The sequence below is a fragment of the Pongo pygmaeus genome, chromosome 3 (genome assembly GCF_028885625.2).
Source record: "Pongo pygmaeus isolate AG05252 chromosome 3, NHGRI_mPonPyg2-v2.0_pri, whole genome shotgun sequence".
In the NCBI taxonomy this organism is placed as follows: domain Eukaryota; kingdom Metazoa; phylum Chordata; class Mammalia; order Primates; family Hominidae; genus Pongo; species Pongo pygmaeus.
In genome coordinates this window covers 2,429,746-2,451,746 of record NC_072376.2, presented here as the reverse complement: position 1 = coordinate 2,451,746, position 22,001 = coordinate 2,429,746, and the positions used below count along the sequence as shown (strand labels likewise).

General features: G+C 54.0%; 1 protein-coding gene across 4 annotated transcripts in view; it reads left to right on the top strand.

Annotated features, from left to right (window-relative positions):
• ZFYVE28 (zinc finger FYVE-type containing 28) overlaps positions 1-22,001 on the top strand; it is a 150,641-nt gene that overhangs the window by 2,521 nt on the left and 126,119 nt on the right. The window lies entirely within an intron of this gene.

Genomic DNA, 22,001 nt, shown 5'->3' with positions numbered 1-22,001 from the left:
AGGGCAGGCACCAAGAGGGCACAGCCAGTGAATCAGCTGATCCCAGGGATCAGCCCAGAGCTGTGTGCCTCCGGAGAAGGGATGGAACAGGATTCATGTGGATCTCTCCTTTTTCTCGTTGTCTTCTCCTGGCGTGCTGTCTGATACTAGCTCCAGAGCTCTGGACTTGAGATGTATCTCCATCTCAGATCTGTCTCTGGCCATAGCATTTTCTGGGAGCTGGTGCCCTGTGGGCAGTCTGAACTTGGGCTGTCTCTTATTTGAGAAATGTCTTTGGAGTTAAATATCTTGATTGTTTGAAGGGTTGGAGTATGTTATGTCACTCCATAGCTTTTCATTTTTCAAACCGAAGCTCAGATCCTTGCCTTGGATTATGAATTGAATTTTATGCTTCTCTTTCCTGTCTAATTTAACACATTTTGGCACAAATAAGCACAAAGTCAGTCCTGGGAAGATTCTGGGCCTGGAAGAGTTGAAGTGTTAAACATTAGCTGTGGGAGGATGTGTCTGGGGGAGACTGTTGCCTGCAGTTAGGAATTTTTTTTCCCACTTTGTATTTAGATAGATGTACAATTCAAACTGAATTTTTAATTGAATTCCTGCTTTGGTTTAAAACTGCACAGTGAGCTTCTTTTTATAAATTTTTAAGTGTGTGTGTGTGTGTGTGTGTGTGTGTGTGTGTGTTTGTAGAGACAGGGTCTCACTATGTTGCCCAGGCTGGACTCAAATTCCCGGCCTTAAGCAATCCTCCTGCCTCAGCCTCCCGAAGCACTGGGATTACAGGTGTGAGCCACTGTGCCTGGCCAACACTGAGCTTCTTGTTCGTTACAATATGGTGGAAAATATTCTGAAATGAAAATATTATTCACTGTTCTTATAGTTCTAAAAAGCAATTGGAAATGCTTAAAAATATTCCTGTGTGACATAAATTTTGATATCTGAATAAAAATTAGCTACTACATTAGCTACCTAAGTTGAGTAAAAGAATGCCTGATGAATAATACAAAAGTTTAACATTAAAATGACATTTGCAAATTATATTTCTATTCACTTTCTTAATCAGTCTTTTAAACACCAATATGACTTTTCCTGGTATAGTGTTCAGATCTTGTAAGTATTATCCTGACTTTGAATACTCCCAGGAAGAGACGGTGCAGGAAAACCTGTCAGCTTGTCCTGCTTTATTGATGTTGGTGGAATACTTTCTTGCCTTTCTTTAAGGTCTTTTTAAGAGAGTTTATGCTTTAGAAAGGCGAACCATTTTGGCATGCTTGGTGTCTTCATTTGAAACAAAAGTGTCAGTGCTGTGTTTCTTGCTTGGTTATGACTTTCTATTGATTGACTTGGCTGGAAGTTCCTGGTTGCTAGGAGGTGAGAACTCCCGGCATGGGGAAGAGGGACCTGGACACTTACCTGGACCTGGGAGAGATTTCCTGGCCATCACCAAAGAGCATATTAATATCACTCAGGATGAATTTGTGTTTTCCATCTTTGAGGAGGAATTGACCCTCGGTGGGTTTTGCTGGCTGGGTGGATGGGGGTAGTTCCCGTGTGGCTGGTTACCATGCTCAACCTTGTACTCCAAGAAGAGCTCGCTTGTCTGCACCCCTAGACCATTTTCAGAGTGGGGGCTATTAACCTTTCTTGTCCCCCCGCTTTGTAGGAGAACATTCCTTATAAATCTGCCTTACTGAGTGATGTGTATTTGGCAACTTCCTGTAAACATTCCAGGCCCAGATTAGTGATGACACGGCCTTTGCCAAGAGAAGCCTGAGTGACTTGCTGGGTGTGTGTGCTTTATAAAAGAAGAACCCTTTGGGTTTCGTCAAGTCTGCCTGGGGGCCAACCCCACTGGCATGTTTTGTGGGAACCTGCTAGGACTGAGCAGTACTGAGCATGGGACTTCCTGCCCTTCGGCTCTTGTGTTAACTCAGCCTCAGTCACCCGAGGATTTCCAGGGTTCCAGCCCACTTGGTCATGGGCCCTTGAAGACAGCTGGCCATTGGTGGCCAGCACTCTGTACCTTGGCCGCCTGGTTGAGAGGAGCAGCACCCTGGAAACGAAGTGGCAGATGGGGGCAGGCCCCAGAGTGGGGGGTGGGGCAAGGTCTGGATATATCTGTTTGGTCCCGATGTGCAGAGATTAGGCGCAGCCCGGTCCTCCTTTCGGGGCTCCCCACTGGTGGCTGAGGGTGAGGGGTGATGACAGAGACCCCCAGAAGTACACAGCTGGGGCTTGGAATGCTGTGGGAGGGGTCTTGGTGGAGACTGGGGCCTGGCACGAGTGGGGCCTATGAGAGGGCAGTCACCGGCATGTGCCTTGACTTCCCTGCTTTGCGTCACCTGGGAAGTGAATGGCTGTCCCTACAGCACTGCGTCTGTGCCCCATGCCAAGCACAGACCCTGTTCCAGGGACTTGGGATTTGAGTGATAACTTCTAGCCAGGCTACTGATGAATTAGTTTTCAGCTGATAAACTCCAAGTGCCCAGCTGTGGTGGGGGGTTGTCCTTGGCCTGGCACGTTTCTCTCTGAGGTGAGCTGATGGAAAGCCAGTGTTCCGGATGCTGCACAGGCTGAGCCCCGCGGTGCTCCCTCTCCTGGCGGGCACCTGGCATGGAGGGGGCTCAGGAAGTCCTGGGAGGATGCTTGGCAGCGCTGAGTCAGAGCAGGCGTGGCTGGCCCTGCACACCGGTCTCTCTCTGTTGCATGGGGTTCTCTGAATTCAGAAGGCTCTGGGGCTCCCCCGGCTCTGCATCCAGGTCATGCCACCCCTCTCAGAGAGCCTTCCTTTCCACATCAGCACTCAGGCTGTGGTCAGCAGGAGCGCAGTGGGGACGCCTGAGAGTCCATCTGCTCTTAAGGTGGCTTTGTAGAACCTACTCCCTGGCCTCCTAGGAAGTGACTCTCAGCGGGCAGCTCACATCTCATTTCCTGCGCTTTGCTGAGGTTTCTGTTTGTGGTTGGGGGAGTGTGGGACCTCACATGCCTTGCCTTGTGCCAGCGGCATTTGCAGGGCAATTAAGAGCCTGGGCTGCAGACACAGGGCGAGCATCACTCGCTGCGCCGACTCTGTCATCACTCAGGGCTCTCCTTCCCTGGCAGGGCAGGGCCGGGTGCTTACTGGAAACGTCTGGTATGGTTTCTGTTAAATGGGCGAGTCAGAGGCAGGGAGTCGAGAGTTTCACGTAATTGATATTTGGACTCAGCAGCAGGGCGGACAGGGGAGGGAAGCAGGGCCTCAGTGTCCTGCCCCACAGGCTGAGTGTCTTTAGGTCATTTTGTTCGACCTTAAGAGGAGAGATGGGTAATTTAAGGAGGCTTCAGTGGGCATTTTCAGCCACCAAGAATTCCCAGAATACCGGCTGTGCTTGCTCTAAATGTGTGAAGGTGCACATCTGAGAGCTGGTAAGTGACAGCCCGGGTGTGGTTTTGTTTGAGTTGACAGCCTTGTGCAGCTACAGGGTGTGCCAGGTGCAAAGGTGAATAATGGTGAGCTGATTCCAGTTCGAAGAAAAATAAATGCTGAGAATGCTGTGGGTTTCAGTGCTTCGAAGCCCAGTGTTTTCTTGTCTTCAGTGGTTGCCGGCCATGTGTCTAAATAGCATTGGAGCTCCAGGGCCTGGCTGGGAATTCTCGTCCCTCCCACACCTGTGCCTCAGTTTCCCTAGTGTCAGGTGGGGATGCTGAGACCTGCCTTCTGGAATTGTTGGGCCCATGTGAGGAGACCATCTCTGTCCAAGACTCACAGTAACAGCTCAACCAGTGACCCCAGTCAATAATGGCAGAACCAGTGGGTGGTGTAAGCAGGCGGGGACTTCCACAGAACCAACGTTTAGCTACCTTAGGGTTTCATGTCAGTATTTCTTGGAGTCCCAGAGGCCATTACAGCTTCCAGTTCCTCCAGCCAGGCCATTCTGAGAGTGAAAGGGTCTCAGTGGGGGCCTGCCACCCCTGCGTCTTTTTCTGGTAGGTGGCAGGTGCTTGGTTGCTGGGAACAGACCCTGACTTAGTACACCTCAGGCATCCCCGTGGGTCTGGTTACAGGTTCCCCTGAGGATGAAGGATGCGCCCTGCCCCTGTCTGCGCCCTAGGGGAGAGATGCTGCCATGTGCTCACGCACCACATGAGCACCTGCCTCCTCTGTGGTTGTCAGGACCAGGGCTGACTGCAGCTGGTGTGGGCAGCAATGGGGTTCACCATGTCGGACTGGCCCCCAAACCTCTCATGCTGTCCTCCCATGGCCTGTGCCCCCCATTTGTTATCTGGATGCTCAGGACCTAGGAGAGGACTCCAGGGCTCAGGTGGCAGCGGGGAAGGGGCTGGGGTACACTCGCACTGCACTGTGATGTGAGGGGGATAAACTTCTATCCGTTAAGGCACTGAGGTTTGAGGGTCATTTGTGAATGTTTAAACTATGCTGATGCACCCTGTTTTACAAATGGAGTCTCAGGACAAGTCACCTTACTCGAACCTCTACAGCCAGGAGAAAGCAGGGCTGGGATTTACACTCAGATCCGTGGGACCCCAGAGCTGGCACTCATATGCGTCAGGCAAAGTCTCCTTTCCTGCAGGAAGGAACTGGACTGTCATCGGATTTTACATGAGTCCCATTTGGTGAAACGATTACTTTTTTCTTTTTTCAGTTGGATTGCAAAAAAATCTTAGATATTGATGGGCAAGTCAAGTGTTTGAAGGAGGAAGACAAAAGTGAATGGATATTTTTTGACTGATCTGAATAGATTAAGCACAAGTAGAACAGAACATGTTATGGTAATTAATGTATGGAATGATTTTTTCCTTCTTACAGTAAGTATTCTGAAGCTCTTCCATTTTTCATTGTTTTCCTGCTGGAGGGAGGCAGGGGGCGTAGAGGGCACATCAAGTGGGGGGGCCCCTCCATGGCCGAGGAGCATGGGTCCAAACTGCATGGCTGGCTCTCTAAGTCTCTGCCACGGGTGGGATTTTGCTCCAGCTGTGCTGCCCCTGGCTGTCCCCCACCAGAAACATGGTATTTTACACCGGCTTCCTGGGGAGACTGGGCTAGCACACCCAATTTAGGATGGTGTCCTTAGGGCAATGTTTTTGTCTTTGGATTTCAGTTTTTGAGAATGTTTCCAATTATTTTTAGGGATATCATGATTACAAAAAACACCTAAAAGCAGAATCAACTACTTAAATGTCAGATACATTTAAGAATTGTACACTCATGTTCACAGCAGCTTTATACATAACAGCCAAAAGGGGGAAACAACCCAAACGTCCATGGAAGGAAGAACAGACAAATGTGGTCCCTCCGCACCACGGTGTGACATTAGCATTAGAAAGGGAGGATGTTCTGGCCAGGCACAGTGGCTCACGCCTGTAATCCCAGCACTTTGGGAAGCTGAGGCAGGCGGATCACGAGGTCAGGAGATTGAGACCATCCTGGCTAATACGGTGAAACCCCATCTCTACTAAAAATACAGAAAATTAGCCGGGCGTGGTGGTGGGGCGCCTGTAGTCCCAGCTACTCGGGAGGCTGAGGCAGGAGAATGGCGTGAACCCGGGAGGCGGAGCTTGCGGTGAGCTGAGATGGTGTGACTGCACTCCAGCCTGGGCGACAGAGCGAGACTCTGTCTCAAAAATAAATAAATAAATAAATAAAATTTTAAAAAATGAAAAAAAAAAAAAGAAAGGGAAGATGTTCTGATACAAGCCATCGCCACGAGCCTGGAAGACAGGCTGATAATCGAAAGAAGCCACTCGCAAAAGGCTGCATCTCGTATGATTCCATTTCTATGAAATGTCCAGAAGAGGCAAATCCATTGAGATAGAAAGCAGATTGGCAGTTGCCAGGGGCTGGAGAGTGGAAGTGGAAATGGGGAGTGATGATTTAAAGGGCGTGGGGTTTCCTTTTGGGGTGATGAAAAGGTTTTGACGCAGCGAGAGCTGGTGGTTGGGTAGCATTGTGAATGCAGTAAATGCCATTGTATTGTACCCTCTAAGATGGCTGATTGTATGTTGTGTGGATTTCACCTCCATTTAAAAAAAGGAATTGTAGCACTTTTTGAGGTTAACAGATAATCAAGGGAAAAGGTGTTCTGCCCCTGAGTAAAAAAAAAATAGGAAAACAGGCCCAGGGCCATGGTTCCTGAGTTTGGCTTTCTGGGTAGGCAGCTGACTTGGGGGCTTTGGAAAGCACCCTGCCAGCCTGGCCCACTGACTGAGGCTACCTGGCTGGGGCATCTTCCTGGTCTCTGAAGATGGATCCTCAAGTCCCAGCCCAGCCTCTCCTGCCACCCTGTGCTGCTGCCAGGGCCTTTGTCCTGGGGCTTCCAGAAGACAGCGTGAAGGAGTTCTGTGTCTGGGATTGATCGTGGTTGGGTAGTTCTGACAAATTTCTCAAACTGACCTCCTCCCACAGAGCTGTCCGCAGGGGTGAGCCCCCGCACCCCACCATGGGTGTGCTGGACTCAGCCCTCTCACAGCGCCAGCAGGGGCTGCCCAGTGGGAAGCTCCAAGGCTGTCAGGCCATGTGGGCCTTGCCTGAGCCAGGGATCGCAGGGACAGCAAGCAGCCAGCGGAGTGGGGGCAAGGGGGCTGCTGAGATGTGAATGGCAAGGGGGTGTGGGTCGCGGAGCCTGAAAAGCTCGGTGTACTTGGAGCACAGGGGACAAGATGGGGTCGCTGCAGATGGGGTTGGGAGGTCGCCTGGGGATGGGTCACAGGCAAGGAAGGTGGGGGCATGGTGGGGTCAGCACTGCTGTTTGCGGGGTCCTTCCAGGCCTGCTGTGGGAGAGACGAGACTGGAAGCTGGGACTGGTGGGTGGCGGGGATTCCAGCGAGAGGATGGCAGCAGGCGACTCTGGATGGAGAAAGTGGATGGATCTGGGCCTGGTGGGGGTGGGACCTGGCTGGGGGAGAGGTGCTGTTTGGGGATGGGGAGCTCAGGAGAGGAGCTGCAGGGTGGAGGGTGGGGATGGGGGTGCAGAAGTCGGGGTTTGGACAGTGTGTTTGATAGCCATGCACCTCCACGGGGAATGTGAGGGTGGGGGGCCCGGGGCGTTCAGGGCTGTGTCGCAGACCGCGTAAAGGCAGACCTTCCCACTGCGAGGTGCCCAGGAATGTTGGATAAAATCACAAAAACACTTTGAAAAGTACTGAGCTGGCAAGAGAGAAGGTGTAACCCCTAGTGCCAGAAATAAGAGGAAACTAAAACCTAAAGCTGAGCGCACGGGATGGTCCACTTAGAAACCACCCGGAACTGAGAGCTTCAAACCATCACTGCTGCCCCACGTCAGGACTGGGTGGATCAACCCTTGGGGCGGGGCTCATCTGGGTGGGGCTCACGTGGGCGTGGCTTCACCTAGGTGGGGCTTATACGTGCAGGGCTCACTGTGTGGGGCCATCTGGATAGGGCTGCATCTGGGCGGGGCTTCGTCATCTGGGCGGGGCTTCATCATCTAGTCAGGCTTACCTGAGTGGTACTCATCTGGGTAGGGCTTTATCTGGGTGGGATGCCAGCATCTAGGTGGGCTTACCTGGGTGGGGCTTCATCTAGGTGGGGCTTATATGGGCGGGGATCACTGTGTGGGGCCATCTGGATAGGGCTGCATCTGGGTGGGGCTGCATCTGGGCGGGGCTTCATCATCTAGGCGGGGCTTCGTCATCTAGGCAGGCTTACCTGGGTGGTACTCCTCGGAGCGGGGCTCTATCTGGGTGGGGCGCCATCATCTAGGTGGGCTTACCTGGGTGGGGCTCATCTGGGCGGGGCTTCAGTTGGGCAGGGTCAGCCAGCTGAACCATCTGCGGCCTTTGGTCCACCCCGGCTGGTGCAGCTGGGGCAGGCCCCCTCCAGGCTTTCTCCCCAATACTGAGTCTCAGGGCAGTGGAGCAGAGTGGCAAGGTGATCCTGAGGCCCAGCCTGGAAGTCACATGGCATCACCTCCACAGTGTCCATAGGGCCAGCCCCCATTAAAGGGGGGGACTGTCACCTCCATTTCTCGGTGCGGGGAATAGCAGGGTCACATCTCAAAGGGCAGGTGTGGGGATGCAGGAAAATGCTGGCTTGGTAGGATGTTCCTGGGAGCACTCACAGGGAGGCCCAGGGCATGGTGGGGGTTAGGGGAGACATGTTGGTCCAGAACTGGGTGAAGCATTGCTCTCCAGTGGGGGCAGGTTGGAGCAAGGGTCAGACAGGAATCTCTGTCCTTGAGGCCTGGAGGCCAGGGGGCCAGGAAAACCCCATAGGCCACTTCAGCGCAGGGTCACCTGGGCAGCCTGGCTGAATGAGGTACGTGGTGTTCTGGAGGAGCCCTCCTGCCACACTTCTGAAGTGAGTTCGTAGTAGAAAGTTACAAGACAGAGGAGAAAGGGGTTCTCCATGAGCGCACGCTCTGGCATGCATAAGGTCAAACCAAGCCAAGAGAATGAGGATAGAAACCACAAGGCAGGCCGGGCGTGGTGGCTCACGCCTGTAATCCCAGCACTTTTCGAGGCTGAGGCAGGTGGATCACGAGGTCAGGAGGTCGAGACCAGCCTGGCCGACATGGTGAAATCCTGTTTCTACTAAAAATACAAAATTAGCTGGGTGTGGTGGTGCATCTGTAATCCCAGCTACTCGGGAGGCTGAGGCAGGAGAATCGCTTGAATCTGGGAGGCAGAGGTTGCGGTGAGCAGAGATCGTGCCACTACACTCCAGCCTGTGCAGTTGAGGGAGCTTCTGAGGCACAGAGGGATGAGAAGGTTCAAGATGTAACTCCTGGGACTTCAGGAGCGAGAGCAGGGGGAGAGAGGAGGCTGCTTTCTGCTCACGGCTGAGAATCTTCCCGAGTTGAATCATCAGGTTCATAAGCCCACACCCCAGATGGGAATCAGTGGCACAGCAGGCCCCTCAGATGCTCAGAATGCAGCATCTGAGGGGCCTAAGGGGACAGGCTGCAACCTCACAGGGGCCTCTGCTGGACTGGCTGAATACTGGAGGCCTGGAGGACTGTGGAGTGAAATCTTTCAAGGGCCACAGGGAGCAAAGTCAGAGTAGAGTTCTGGGCTTAGCTGAGCTGTTGTTCGTGGAGGAGAGCAAAATGGAAGACAGTTTTAGATGAAGACAAAAAAGTAACCGCCCCCAAATCATTGCTGAAGAAGTACTGGAAAATGTACTCCAAGAGGAAAATCAAAGTCAGAAGAAAGGAGTGGGAGGCGAGGTGCAATGGTGGGCCCAGGAGTTGGGGAGGGAGTGGGTAGATGGGAGCAGCAGTCACCCTGGGGAGCGTGAGCATCCATGCTCCTGGCAAGGGGGAGTGGAAATTCTGGACAGCAATGCCTGGACAGCAATCAGAGCTGGCACTGAGGTCTTTGATGGTTTGCGATAAGGCTGGATTTGAGACCATGAACTAAGTGTGTGAATTACCCCAGGGTAGGCACTAGGATAACAGTCCCAGAGAAGGGATAACTTCTAAACCAGGAGAGGGAGAAAAGAGAATAAAGGAAATAATCCAATCAAAGCAGGAAAGGATGAGAAGAGGGCAGCAAAGCAAAAGCACAACAAACAAAAAGCAAAAAATAAAGCTGTAGAAATAATTGCACATAAGTCAGGAATCACAGTGAGTGGAGCAAACCCACCTCCCAGACAGATACTGAGAGTGCACCTGTGCGTTGAACAATCCAGCCTTGTGCTGTTGACGAGAGATGTCCACGAGACAGCTTCCGCAGAAAGGCTGAAAAGAAAGGGGCAGAAAAGGTGAACCAGCCGTTTACCAAAAGCAAGGAGGTGAGGTTCTTTCTCCCTGCATCGGGTAAGCACAGAGCTCAAAGCAGAGCGACAGCATGTTTCCCCACGGGGAGGGGATGGCTTCCTGCTGCACACCAGCGGCTCCCAGGCCTCGCTGCCCCACCTCTTTAATCCCGGTCTCAGTCACAGGAGCTCTCGGGCAGCCCCTTCCCAGCGTTTTTGTTTTTGTTTTTGTTTTTTTTTTGAGACAGGGTCTTGTTCTGTGGCCCAGGCTGGAATATAGTGGCACGATCTTGGCTCACTGCTACCTCTGCCTTCTGGGTTCAAGTGATTCTCTTGCCTCAGCCTCTCGAGTAGCTGGGATTACAGGTATGCACCACCACACCCAGCTAATTTTTGTATTTTTTTTTGAGACAGAGTCTCACTCTGTCGTCCAGGCTGGAGTGCAGTGGTGCAATCTTGGCTCACTGCAACCTCCGCCTCCCGGGTTCACGCCATTCTCCTGCCTCAGCCTCCCGAGTAGCTGGGACTACAGGCGCCCGCCACCACGCCCGGCTAATTTTTCTGTATTTTTAGTAGAGACAGGGTTTCACCGTGTTAGCCAGGATGGTCTCAATCTCCTGACCTCGTGATCTGCCCGCCTCGGCCTCCCAAAGTGCTAGGATTACAGGCGTGAGCTACCGCGCCTGACCTAATTTTTGTATTTTTGAGAGAGATGGGGTTTCATCATGTTGGCCAGGCTGGTCTTGAATTCCTGACCTCAAGTGATTCACATGCCTCGGCCTCCCAAAGTGCTGAGATTACAGGCATGTGCCACCATGCCCGGCTAATTTTCTTTTCTTTCTTTCTTTCTTTCCTTCCTTCCTTCCTTTTCTTTCTTTCTTCCTTTTCTTTCTTTCTTTCTTTCTTTCTTTCTTTCTTTCTTTCTTTCCTTCCTTCCTTCTTTTCTTTCTTTTTCTCTTTCTTTCTTTCCTTCCTTCCTTCCTTCTTTTCTTTCTTTTTCTCTTTCTTTCTTTCCTTCCCTCCTTCCTTCCTTCCTTCCTTTCCTTCCTTCCTTCCTTCCTTCTTTTCTTTCTTTCTTTTTCTCTTTCTTTCCTTCCTTCCTTCCTTCCTTCCTTTCTTTCTTTCTGACAGAATCCATTCTGTCATCCAGGCTGCAGTGTAGCAGCGCAATCTTGGCTCACTGCAACATCCGCCTCCCGAATTCAAGTGATTCTCCTGCCTCAGCCTCCCGAGTAGCTGGGATTACAGGCGCCTGCCACCACGCCCAGCTAATTTTTATATTTTTAGTAGAGACGGGGTTTCACCATGTTGGCCAGGGTGGTCTCGAACTCTTGACCTCAGATGATCCCTCTGCCTTGGCCTCCCAAAGTGCTGGGATTACAGGTGTGAGCCACTGCGCCCGGCCAGTGGGCATTTTGAAACTGTTGAAAGAACCAAGAGAACCCGAGGGACAGTGACAGGAACGCTGGCTGTTGGCCTCACCTGGCCCTCTCCTGACCCCTCCAAGGGCTGGGAGGTCTCAGGGACAATGGGCACTGGGACCACTCTCCTGTGCCCCGGCCCCTTCCCTCTGACTTAGGGAAGGCTTCCTGGCCTGCAGATCTCAGAGCCTGGCCCTGCTCAAGGTCACAGCTCGGCCATGTGGCTGGGCGCAGTGGGAGCGGGGCACTGTAGGGAATGATGGGAAACTGTAAGGCTGCTCAGCGCAGCCATCAGTAGACCATCAGCACAGTCAATCTGCAGCCTCCCACAGCATTTGAAATCCAGGCAAGTCCCATTGGTCTTCTCAAACTTGCTCTAATTGGTGTGCTCCAGACACTTCTGAAAAGGCCAAGGACTGTGGGTGGTAAGGCTTGCCTCAAAGCTCACTGTGGGGAGAGAATGGAAAAGCAGGTGGCGGTGCACCCCATCTTCCCTTCGCGATGCTGCTTGGAGTATGGGGAAGACACATGGCTTCTCTCCTGAAGGCCCCAGGCCCAGCACCGCTTTGCCCAGGCCACTCTCTGGGGGTATCTGGGGCTCACTTTGGAACTATCCAAGGATATGCCTTTGGGGACAAATTCGGCTTGTGGATGAGGTTAGTTATGGTTCATTTTTGTTGTTATGTATATATTTTAATCTTTTAAGAGATTGAAGTGTGGCTGGGCATGGTGGCATACGCCTATAATCCCAGCTACTTTGGGTGGCCAAGGGGGACGGATCGCTTGAGCCCAGGAGTTTGAAACTGTAGTGAGCTATGACTGTGCCACTGCACTCCAGCCTGGGCAAGGGCGACAGAGCAAGACCCTGTCTAAAAAAAATAAAACGAGACTGAGAGGGTGAAATGCACTGAATATATAGGTAACCAAAACGAGACTGAGAGGGTGAAATGCACTGAATATATAGGTAACCATTGAAAGCAAACCATCAGTGATATTTCCTGTATTCACAATGTGGTGCAGTCATTGGCTGTCTCTGATTTCAAAGCTTTTCCATCATCCCATATAAACACCCTGTTTCTATTATGTAGTCACTCTTCACTCACTCTGCCCCGGCCCCCGGAACCTCCAGTCGGCTTTCCGTCTCTGCGGATTTGCCTGTTCTGGACGTTTCATATAAAAGGAGTCATACGCCGTGGGGCCTTTTGTGTCTGGCTTCTTCCAGTTTCATCCATGTTGTAGCATGTGTTAGCATTTCATTTTTATGGCTGAATAATATTCCATTAGTGGACAGACCACTTTTTGTTTTCCATTCACCTGCTGATGGACATTTGGGTAGTCTCCATTTTTGGCTGTCATGAATGACGCTGGCATGAGCATGTGTTCAAGTCTTTGTAATTTGATTCTCTTGGGGAGGTGCTCGGTTGGAATTACTGTGTAGCTCCGTCTTCAGCTTTTTTTTTTTTTTTTTTTTGAGGCAGAGTCTCGCTCTGTCCCCCAGGCTGGAGTGCAGTAGTGCAATCTTGGCTCACTGCAAGCTCCGCCTCCCGGGTTCATGCCATTCTCCTGCCTCGGCCAGCTGAGTAGCTGGGACCACAGATGTGCACCACCACACCCAGCTAATTTTTTTGTATTTTTAGTAGAGACAGGGTTTCACCGTGTTGGCCAGGCTGGTGTCGAATTCCTGACTTCAGGTGATTCACCTGCCTTGGCCTCCCAAAGTCCTGGGATTACAGGCGTGAGCCACTGCGGCTGGCTTCCCCTGTGCTTCCTGACAGAGAGTGGGTCATTGGAGGTGGGGTCGGCGAATGCTGCGAGGGGCCTGAGAGGGAATCTGTGGGCCTGCTGTGTGCTATGGCTTCGAGCTGCCCCAGCCCTGGTGAGCCGAGTGCCCTGATAGGACTCCCACGTCTCCTGTGCTTGTAAATCAAGTCAAACCCCTTGAAACCACAGATCTGGGGAGGTCTTCAAAAGTGGGGCTATGTCCTCCCGCCACAATCCAGGGCTGGCCAGGGCCGTGCTCTCAGAATTCTGGAAGGCTCATATTGCATGTTGACACTCGTGTGTGTGACTGCATCTTTCTCTCAATGGAAGGTCCCACGCACTGCTTCCCATGCCCCCACTTGAGTGGCAGTGACAAGGTCCCCCGAGTCCTTTGCCCATCTCAGATCCCTCTGCAGACCCGACGCTGGGGTACAGGCTTTGTCCCCTCCTGGGCTGCAGCCCTGGAAGTGTGGGGTCATCTGTGAGGAGCTGGGGCTCAGGGAAGCCCTGGCAGCTGAGGAGAAGGCAGCTGGGGCCACACAGGCTTGGGCCACAGCCCAGCGGGGTCATTGCGCGGCCACGGGGAAAGGATGTGTATTGTTCTGTGTGGCTTGCGTTGTCAGAGAGGTCAGCATTGTACTTTGACTTTCCTCAAACACGGGTAATGGCACACCAGCCTCATGGAGACTCCCAAATGGGGATCCTGTTTCTGAGGGTGCTGGATGGGCGGTGGGGGGCACGTCCTGTGAAGACCATGCTGGTGTTAGCTGACTGGGTCCTGAGCTTGGAGGAGGGGCCTTGGTGGAGGGGGCAGGCTTGGCCCTGCAGGGATGGGTCAGTGCTGCCCTGGTTTTCATGTAGTGAGAGGCTGATTGAGAGCAGAGTGAGCTTAAATTCTAGCATTGGTGTATCATTAGATGTGGGTGGGTAAATAGAGCACAAAGGCACCTAAGCTTATTAGTCTGGTACAGCTGCTACGGTTTTTAATATTCCCTTCTAAGCCTTTTTCTTGGCGTCTGTCTGAGTGTTGTTGTGCGACTGTCTACCGCGTTCCCTGCCTGCTCTCTGCTGTGTGGCTTCTGTGTTGTCTTCTGCCGGCCACTTAACCCGGGCTTTGTGGATCCAACTATGAAACAGTGATGCTGGTGCTGTCTTCCTCACATGCAGTCCCGGCTTGAGGATGTTCTGCTAGTTTTTGCTGTTGTTGCCTGCTCTGCTTAATTCAGCTCTTGCTGACCCATCAGGACTTCTGGGGACTGTAGCCAAGCAGAGGCTGTAGGACACGGCCCTCCCGCACCTTCTGCTCCTGCGGCGGGCGGGGCGGGGCGGGGGATGGTGTCTGATGCAAGCCCTGGAGCAGCTGACCTTGGGAGGAGTAGGGGAGGAGGGGCCCCGCCCACCTAGCAGGGCTGTCCCCAGGTTGAAAGCTCCCAGAGGCAGCGCTGTCTGTGCGGTGCCTGGTGCCATGAGGGGAAAGGTGGCAGGGGAGCTCCATGCTCACTGGGGACCCAGCTGAGCAAGTCCCTCCTCCAGCGCCAGGGAGAGGATTTTAAAAGCTGCTACCACTGTCCCTCCACAGCCAGCAGGACCAGGATTTCTTCCTCTGTGTCTCTTGACAGCAGAGACTGCAGCATGACAAAGCCTCAGGGTTGTTGTGAGATGCCCGCCCCGAATCCCTCAGGCTGGCCACCACCACGCACACGGGGCTTCAGGGAGCACTGGGAGGGCCAAGTGAGCTGGTTTTGTCTGAAAGGTCTTTCTCATGAGCGGCTCGAGGAGAGGATGCAGCCCAGGTCTTGGGCCAGGACCCCTGCTACCACTGGGACCCCCGAGGGTTTTGCTGCTGACGGATGAAGAGGCTCCCGTGGAACTGTGGCCTCTGCTCTGCACCTGAGCCCCGGGGGTCACAGAGGTTCTTGGGGTGGACTGCGGTGCGGGGCGGCGAGGGGACTGCAAGGAGGCACTGCTTTTGGCTCCTGGCAACTTTGACCAAAAAGGCAGGCCCATGGAAAAGGCAGTTTTATCCTCTGAAAAACCTCTCTGTAGACACTCTCTTCCTTGGCTCAGAACTCACAGAGCCAGAAGGAGGAGGGGGAGGGGGAGGGTGCGGGGTGGGGAAGGTAGCACCGTCTGGTGTCAGAGTGAAAGCACCCTGTGGCTAGGACAGCTTCTGAGTGCTGCCCAGCTGGGAGGGTGTGCGTCCCTGCGACCCGGGCCCTGGGCCATCCACTGCACAGGCTGTGAGGGTGGGACCCGGGCACCGGGACTCCTGCCCTAGCCCCAGCCGCCTGCGTGAGATGGAGGTGGCAGTGCTTCACCGCCCCTGTAACCGGGGCACCCCGGGGTGGCTCTGCACAGGATGAATCGGCACCTCCCCCTTGGGCCATGTGTCGTTGTGTGTGAGCTGTGACCAGTGCAAGGTGGCAGGGCCCTGCAGTGTCAGCGCCTTCACCTCCCACTGGCCGTCCCCGACGGGGCCCCCCTTAGTTCCATGGAGCCGGTGTTTCCCCTGGGGACTGGGGAGACCTCATGATGGCCCGCCTGCCCAGCCTTCCTCCCCGGGTGCCAGTTTCCATCCCCCACTGTGCTCACCTGGGGACATTCTCAGGGTGTGTGTGACGTCTGCCACCTCTAGTCCTTGTGGACAAAGAGAGTGTAAGTCAACCACAATCAATAGCTGAATCCTGTTGGTCTAGAATTTTTCACCCTGTGTGATGGTTAATACTGCCAACCTGATTGGATTGGAGGATACAAAGTACTGATCCTGGGTGTGTCTGTGTGGGTGCTGCCAAAGGATATTAACATTTGAGTCAGTGGCTGGGAAAGGCAGACCCACCCTTAATCTGGTGGGCACCATCTAATCAGCCGCCAGCACAGCTGGAATGTAAAGCAGGCAGAAGAATGTGAAAAGGCTAGACTGGCCTAGCCTCCCAGCCTACAGCTTTCTCCTGTGCTGGATGCTTCCTGCCCTCAAACATCGGCCTCCAAGTTCTTCCATTTGGGACTCGGCTCTCCTTGCTTCTCAGCTTGCAGACAGCTTATTGTGGGACCTTGTGATTGTGTGAGTTGATACGTAATGAACTCCTCTTTGTATATGTCTATCCTATTAGTTCTCCCTCTAGAGAGCCCTGACTAATATACCCAGGCAAACTGGGGTGTCTGGGGGCCTCATGACACTCACTCCTGTGAGCTCGGGACCCGGGCTACTGTCGAATTGCGGTGGCACAGACACCTGTACTTTAGTGGCCGAGACTGGTAATGTTTGAGGAGGTCAGTGTTGTACGTGTGCTGTCACAGAGTTAACTTAAGGGCGTCACTTGATGAAATCGGTGTGCGTGTCATGACACAGTAACTTGATGGACATCATTGATGGCACTTAGTACTTCCAAACATTCTGCGATGGAGTAGACCAGCTATGTATAAAAGTGGGTAACCCCAAGACCTTTCATGTAGATGAATTAAGCGCAATCAAGTAAAAAAATGTGTTCCCCCTGACCTGTGGCTCCCTGAGGCATGTTGCAGGCTCTTGATGTCACAGGAGCTCTGTGGAGGGTCACGGTTCTGTGCCTGCCCTGAGGAGCTCCGAGGAAGGACCTTCCATGTGGAGAGGCAGCATCTGAAGCGGCAGTGGGGGGAGCGTCCCCGCCCTATGCATGCTGCGTGGTGCCGGCACTTCCTCGGGCTCCCCTTTCTGAGGAGGGACATGGTGGTGCCTCTTAGTGGCCACAGTGGGCGTCCCGCCCTGTTCCTCCACCTTGTGCTGAGGAAGCTTTGACGTGGGTGACAGGGCACCCAGCCCCATGTGGCCCACGTGACTGGTACGGCTCACGTCCAGCAGGGTTTGGGTCCAGATGGTGTCCCGGGCCCTGCTCTGAGCTCTGCTCCAAGTCAGGGGCCTGCACTGTTTCTTCCGCTCCGCTCTGCACTTGGGATCCGAGTGTCTCCACTTGCTGGGTGGGAGGCAGGTGGCTTCCCTGTAGGCCACCTGGTGCAACGGAAGGAGGCAGTGATCCCCTCCCTGACCCTCTCAAAATAGGCACAGAGTTAAAACAGTCATATATTCATTCAACAAACATGAACTGGGTATGTATGATGTGCCAGGCTTTGAGCTTGGGACTTGGCAGAGAACCAGATGTCAGAGGCCCCGGCCTTCCTGGGTACTTTCTTGCGAGGGTATAGCTGGCTTGGGGACATGGTTGGGGGCAGCATGGTCCGGGGTGTGGTAGGGGAATGCTGGCATTCTCACAGTCTAGGCAAATCACGGCCCAGCCCAGGTCCGCAAAGAGGGGCAGAGATTTCACCTCTGGACAGGAGGAGAGGCGTGAACACACAGGACTGGATGGATGGACGGGCTGTTGGTGCAGCTTTGTAGTTAGCCACACCCCTGCTGCACCCCCCAGTGCAGGGCTGGATCTCAACCCCCCCACATTGCGCACTGGATATCACCCCACTCTGTGCACTGGATCTCACCACCCCTCCTTGTGCCTTAGATCTCACCCCCAACCTTGTGCGCTGGATCTCACCCCCCACCTTGTGCCCTCGGTCGTGCCCCGCCTTGTGCCCTAGATCTCACCTCCACGCTTGTGCCCTGGATCTCGCCCCACCTTGTGCCCTGGATCTTGCCCCGCCTTGTGCCCTCGATCTCGCCACCGACCTTGTGCACTGGATCTCCCTTGTACCCTCGATTTTGCCCCCGCATGTACCCTGGATCTCACCACCTATTGTGCGCTGGATCTTGGCCCCCACCTTGCGCCCTGGATCTCACTCCTCCTTGTACCCTTGATCTCGTCCCCGCCTTGTGTGCTGGATCTTGCCCCACTCTTGTGCCCTGGATCTCGGTCCCCACCTTGTGCCCTGGATCTCGCCCCACCTTGTGCTGGATCTCACCTATTTTCCTTCTCAAGAGCTTCCTGCAGTGCTCCTCTCTTGTACTGGTCTCTCCCAGTCTGTGACTCCCATATAGGTGAAAACCTGCCATGACCTCTCCTGTCTCTAAAGCAGCAACCATGTAGCAGCCCTGCTTGGCTGCCGTCTCTCGAGCTGCCACTCCGTAGCTCCTGGCCCTCTTTTCAGCAGAAGTCCTTGAAGAAGCTGTCTGGGTGCCCTCATGCAAGCCCACTGCTCTGTGTTCTGGTCGCTCCCCCAAGCAGCCCACCGTGACCACCCATTGGGTCACCAATGGCCTCCCATGTCGGTGCCCTGCACCCCGGCATGGGCGCTGGCCTTCCCCCCCCCACGCGGCCTCCTGTGGAGCCAGGCCATCCACTGGCACCAGCTCTAGGTCCCTTGCCTTTGGTGCCTCACGCTTGTATCTCCAGCTGGGACCTCTGCCCTGACGCTGCACTTGTCAGGACAGCTGCCCCCTTAGCGTCTCCATGTGGATGTCTGCCAGGCTCCCCCCGTCTCACCTGCCGCCACCCCGCCCCCTCCATTCTCCTCCATCTCTGTTTCTACGGGTGCCCAGGCCTCACACCTGGAAACCCACCTCGACTCTCCTCCTGGTTTCTCACCGCACATCCCTCCACACATCCCATAGGCGTGGCCTCCAAAGTATCTCCAGGAGCACGTGTGTGTGCAGCAGCGTCATTCCGAATAGCCACATGTCCATCAGTGGGCAAATAAATAAACAAGATGTGGTGTATTCGTGCGGTGGAATATTATTCAGCCTTAAAAAGGAAGGACATTCCGACACATACTATGGCATGGATGACCCGTGAAGACACTCTGCTGAAAAAGACTAAATCAAAAAAGGACTAATACTGTCTGATTCCACCGACATGAGGTCCCTAGAGGCATGACGTTCATAGATATGGAAAGTAGCCTGGTGGGAGCCAGGGGAGGGGAGCGGGTGTGAGTGTTTAATGGGGACAGAGTTCGGGAAGGTGAGAAAGTTGTGGGGAAGGGATGGTGGTGATGGTTGCACAGCAATGTGAATACAATTTTTTTTTTTTTTTGAGACCGAGTCTGGCTCCCAGGCTGGAGTGCAGTGGTGCACTCTCAGCTCACTGAAACCTCCACCTCCTGAGTTCAAGCGATTCTCCTGCCTCAGTCTCCTGAGTAGCTGGGATTACAGGCACATGCCACCACGTAAGGCTAATTTTTTGTATTTTTAGTAGAGATGGGGTTTCACCATGTTGGCCAGGCTGGTCTTGAACTCCTGACCTGACCTCAGGTGATCTGCCCACCTTGGCCTCCCAAAGTTCTAGGATTATAGGCGTGAGCTACTGTGCCCAGCCCAGCAATAACATTTAATGCCACTGAGTTGTACACTCATAAAAGGTTAAAAGGTAGATTTTGTGTTATGTTTACATCGCTGCAATTTACCATAATAAATAATAGAAAAATGTTTGCAGGAGATGACCCCTTCTGATGCCTCCCTGATTCCCAGCCGTGGCCGTCGCCTCTGAGCCGGCATCCTTCTGCCCTGACTCTTGTCCTGCCCCACTCGGCTGTTCTCAGCACGGCAGCCAGAGTGATCGTTGAAACACAATTCAATTTGGGTCATGCCTCGCTGCTCAGGACCCCCCAGTGACTCCGTGTCAGTCGGAATTAAGCCCCTTCAGGGTCAAGTACCCTCCCCCAGCTGTCCGCCCTCCGTTTCAGCCACCCGGGGCTCCTTGCGGCTTCCCAGACACCCCGCCTTGGGTCCCCTCTGCAGGATGGCTGGTCCCATCAGCTCAGACGTCCCGCCTTGGGTCCCCTCTGCAGGATAGCTCATCCCATCAGCTCCCCTTAACTCCTGCCTTAGCAGAGACTCACCCAGTGGGTCTCACCCAGGCTGATTCAGACCCTCAGGGGACACAGGCAATGTCATGTAGTGTGGGGGGGGTGCTGCTAGCCATCCCACAATGCACAGGAGAGCCCCTGACGAGGAACCCCCTGGCGCCAAGTGTCAGCAGTGCCTTGGGTGAGAAAGAGCCTGGCCCTAATCCGGAGTCCCTCGGCCTCCTGTGAGCCTCCCTCCTGCTATCTTGGACCATTATCTGGGTGTGGCGGCAGCACCGTGGTCAAAGGCTGTCCCTGGCATGTTGGGTCCGGCCACTTCTTCTGGCCTGGCATTCCTGGTGACCTTGGTTGGAGAAGAGCTGGGACTGGGGAAGGAATCTCAGGAAACCCCTGTTTCCTGCTCCCAGGTTGAAAATTCCAGGCCAGTGCTATGTGATGTCACCAAGGGAGCTTTGGGGACTCTGGTTCACGACTGGTGTGCATTGCACCTGAGTGTGACAGCCAGGCTGTGCTGAGCAGGGGCTGGAGTCCCCACCCCTCACGCTGTTCCAGCTCCCACGACCTGGACCTGGTGCCTGTGTGCGGGGAGAGCGTTGGGATCCCTCTGGAGCTTATGAAGGGGCCTACTTGGATGGAGCAGTGCTGTCTGCAGTAAAGCAAAGGCTTCGCCTTGCACGCTCGCCTGCTCTTGGATGAGAAACAGTGTGGTTAAGTATGTTAGGGATTATGAAATGTTAGGTAGCGTGTCTGAATTCCTCTCTTATTAGTCGAGTAAAGAAAACACAGAACTTGAGTTCAGTGCCTTCCTGAGGCTCAGTGCCCTCACTGTCTGCTCTGCAGAAGGAACCGAGATGGGGGAGGCCCCGGTAGGGTACGACTGGCGTGGCAGTGATGGGGAGCTGCCAGGATCGGACACCAGTGACCTTGGCAATTCAAGCTGAGGAGAGGATGGCCAATTATCTTATTGGGTACGATTCTTTTCAGTCTTGAAGAAAAGGGGTTTCACTGTAGGCCACCTTACTACACCCTGTGCCATTTCATTTCATCTCCTGGAAGGAAGACAGAAGCTTCTCCCGGCTTAATGCGGTGGGACTTTTAATGGGAAGTGAGAGAGCATCATTAGGGCTGGCCTTGCCCTTGGCGGGGAAGAGATTGCATGATAGTCCCTTGAATTTGCGAGCACCTGCCCTGTGCCACTCACTGTGCTGGGTGCTGGTATCTGCCGCTGGCACCAGGGTTGCTGCAAGGACGAGGACGCCTCTGACAGTGTAATGGAAGCACGTGCACGTGCAGTCGAGCATCGATGCAGCTGCGCTGAGTGGTGCCTGCTCACAGGATCGGATCACAGACCTGTGTGACACGACACCCAGGCCCCCACCTGTGATCGAGCAGCTGGAAGCATGTGCCTTGTTAGAAAGGAGGCGTTGATATTTGAGGACCTTATGTGCACAGAGCTGAAGCCATCATAACTTGTGGTTCATGACCCTTCTCATGCAGGCAACCACCCCGTGAAGAGAAACGCAGCCAGCCTAGGGGTCCAGGAACTGTAACTCAAGTCCACGGTGAGAGAGAGCACCTTTGCCAGTCAGCTGGCAACGTGAAGGAGCCCTCCAGGTCCAGGCATTGGAGCAGGTGTGGCCGTGGGATCGCATACGTGGCTGCTGGGGTGGGTGACCCAGCTGTGCCACCTGCGGCAGGCAGAATAATGGCCCCCAAATGTGTCCATGTGTGAATCCCTGGAACCCATGAATCTATGAGGTGTGTGGCAAAGGGGAAATGAAGGTTGCAGATGGAACTACGCCTGCTCGTCAGCTGACCTTCCGATCATGAGATTTTCCTAGATTATCTGGGTGGCCCCAGTGGAACCACAGGAGTCCTCAGTAGTGGAGAAGGGGGCAGGAGAGTCAGAGGAGCCGGGCCTGGGAAGAAGGCTGTAGACGTGCAATGCCGCTGGCTCTGAAGGTCCGGGAGGCGGCCGCGTGTCGGGAAGTAGCTGTGCAAGCTGGAAAAGGGAAGGAAACAGACTCTTCCTTGGAGCTTCCAGAAGGCACGTGGTCCTGCTGACGCCTGGTTCTAGCCCAGAGAGACCCAGGCTGGAATTCTGTCCGTCAGAACTGTAAGATGTGAATGTTGTCATCTTAAGCCACGGAGTTTGTAGTGATTTGTTGCGGCAGCCACAGGAACTAGCACACGCCTCCTGGGGACACGCACAGCCAGCTTTGCTCACAACAGTAAAGCCCGGAAGTCCGTCCCCCAGTCCGCAGGCGTGGCCGAGTGAACTGGGAGTGTCCAGTTAAGGGAGGAGGGGCAGCTGCAAGGGGCTGGCGGGAGTCTCAGCAGCTTAATGTGGAGTGAAAAAAGCCAGTCTCGAAATATTGCAT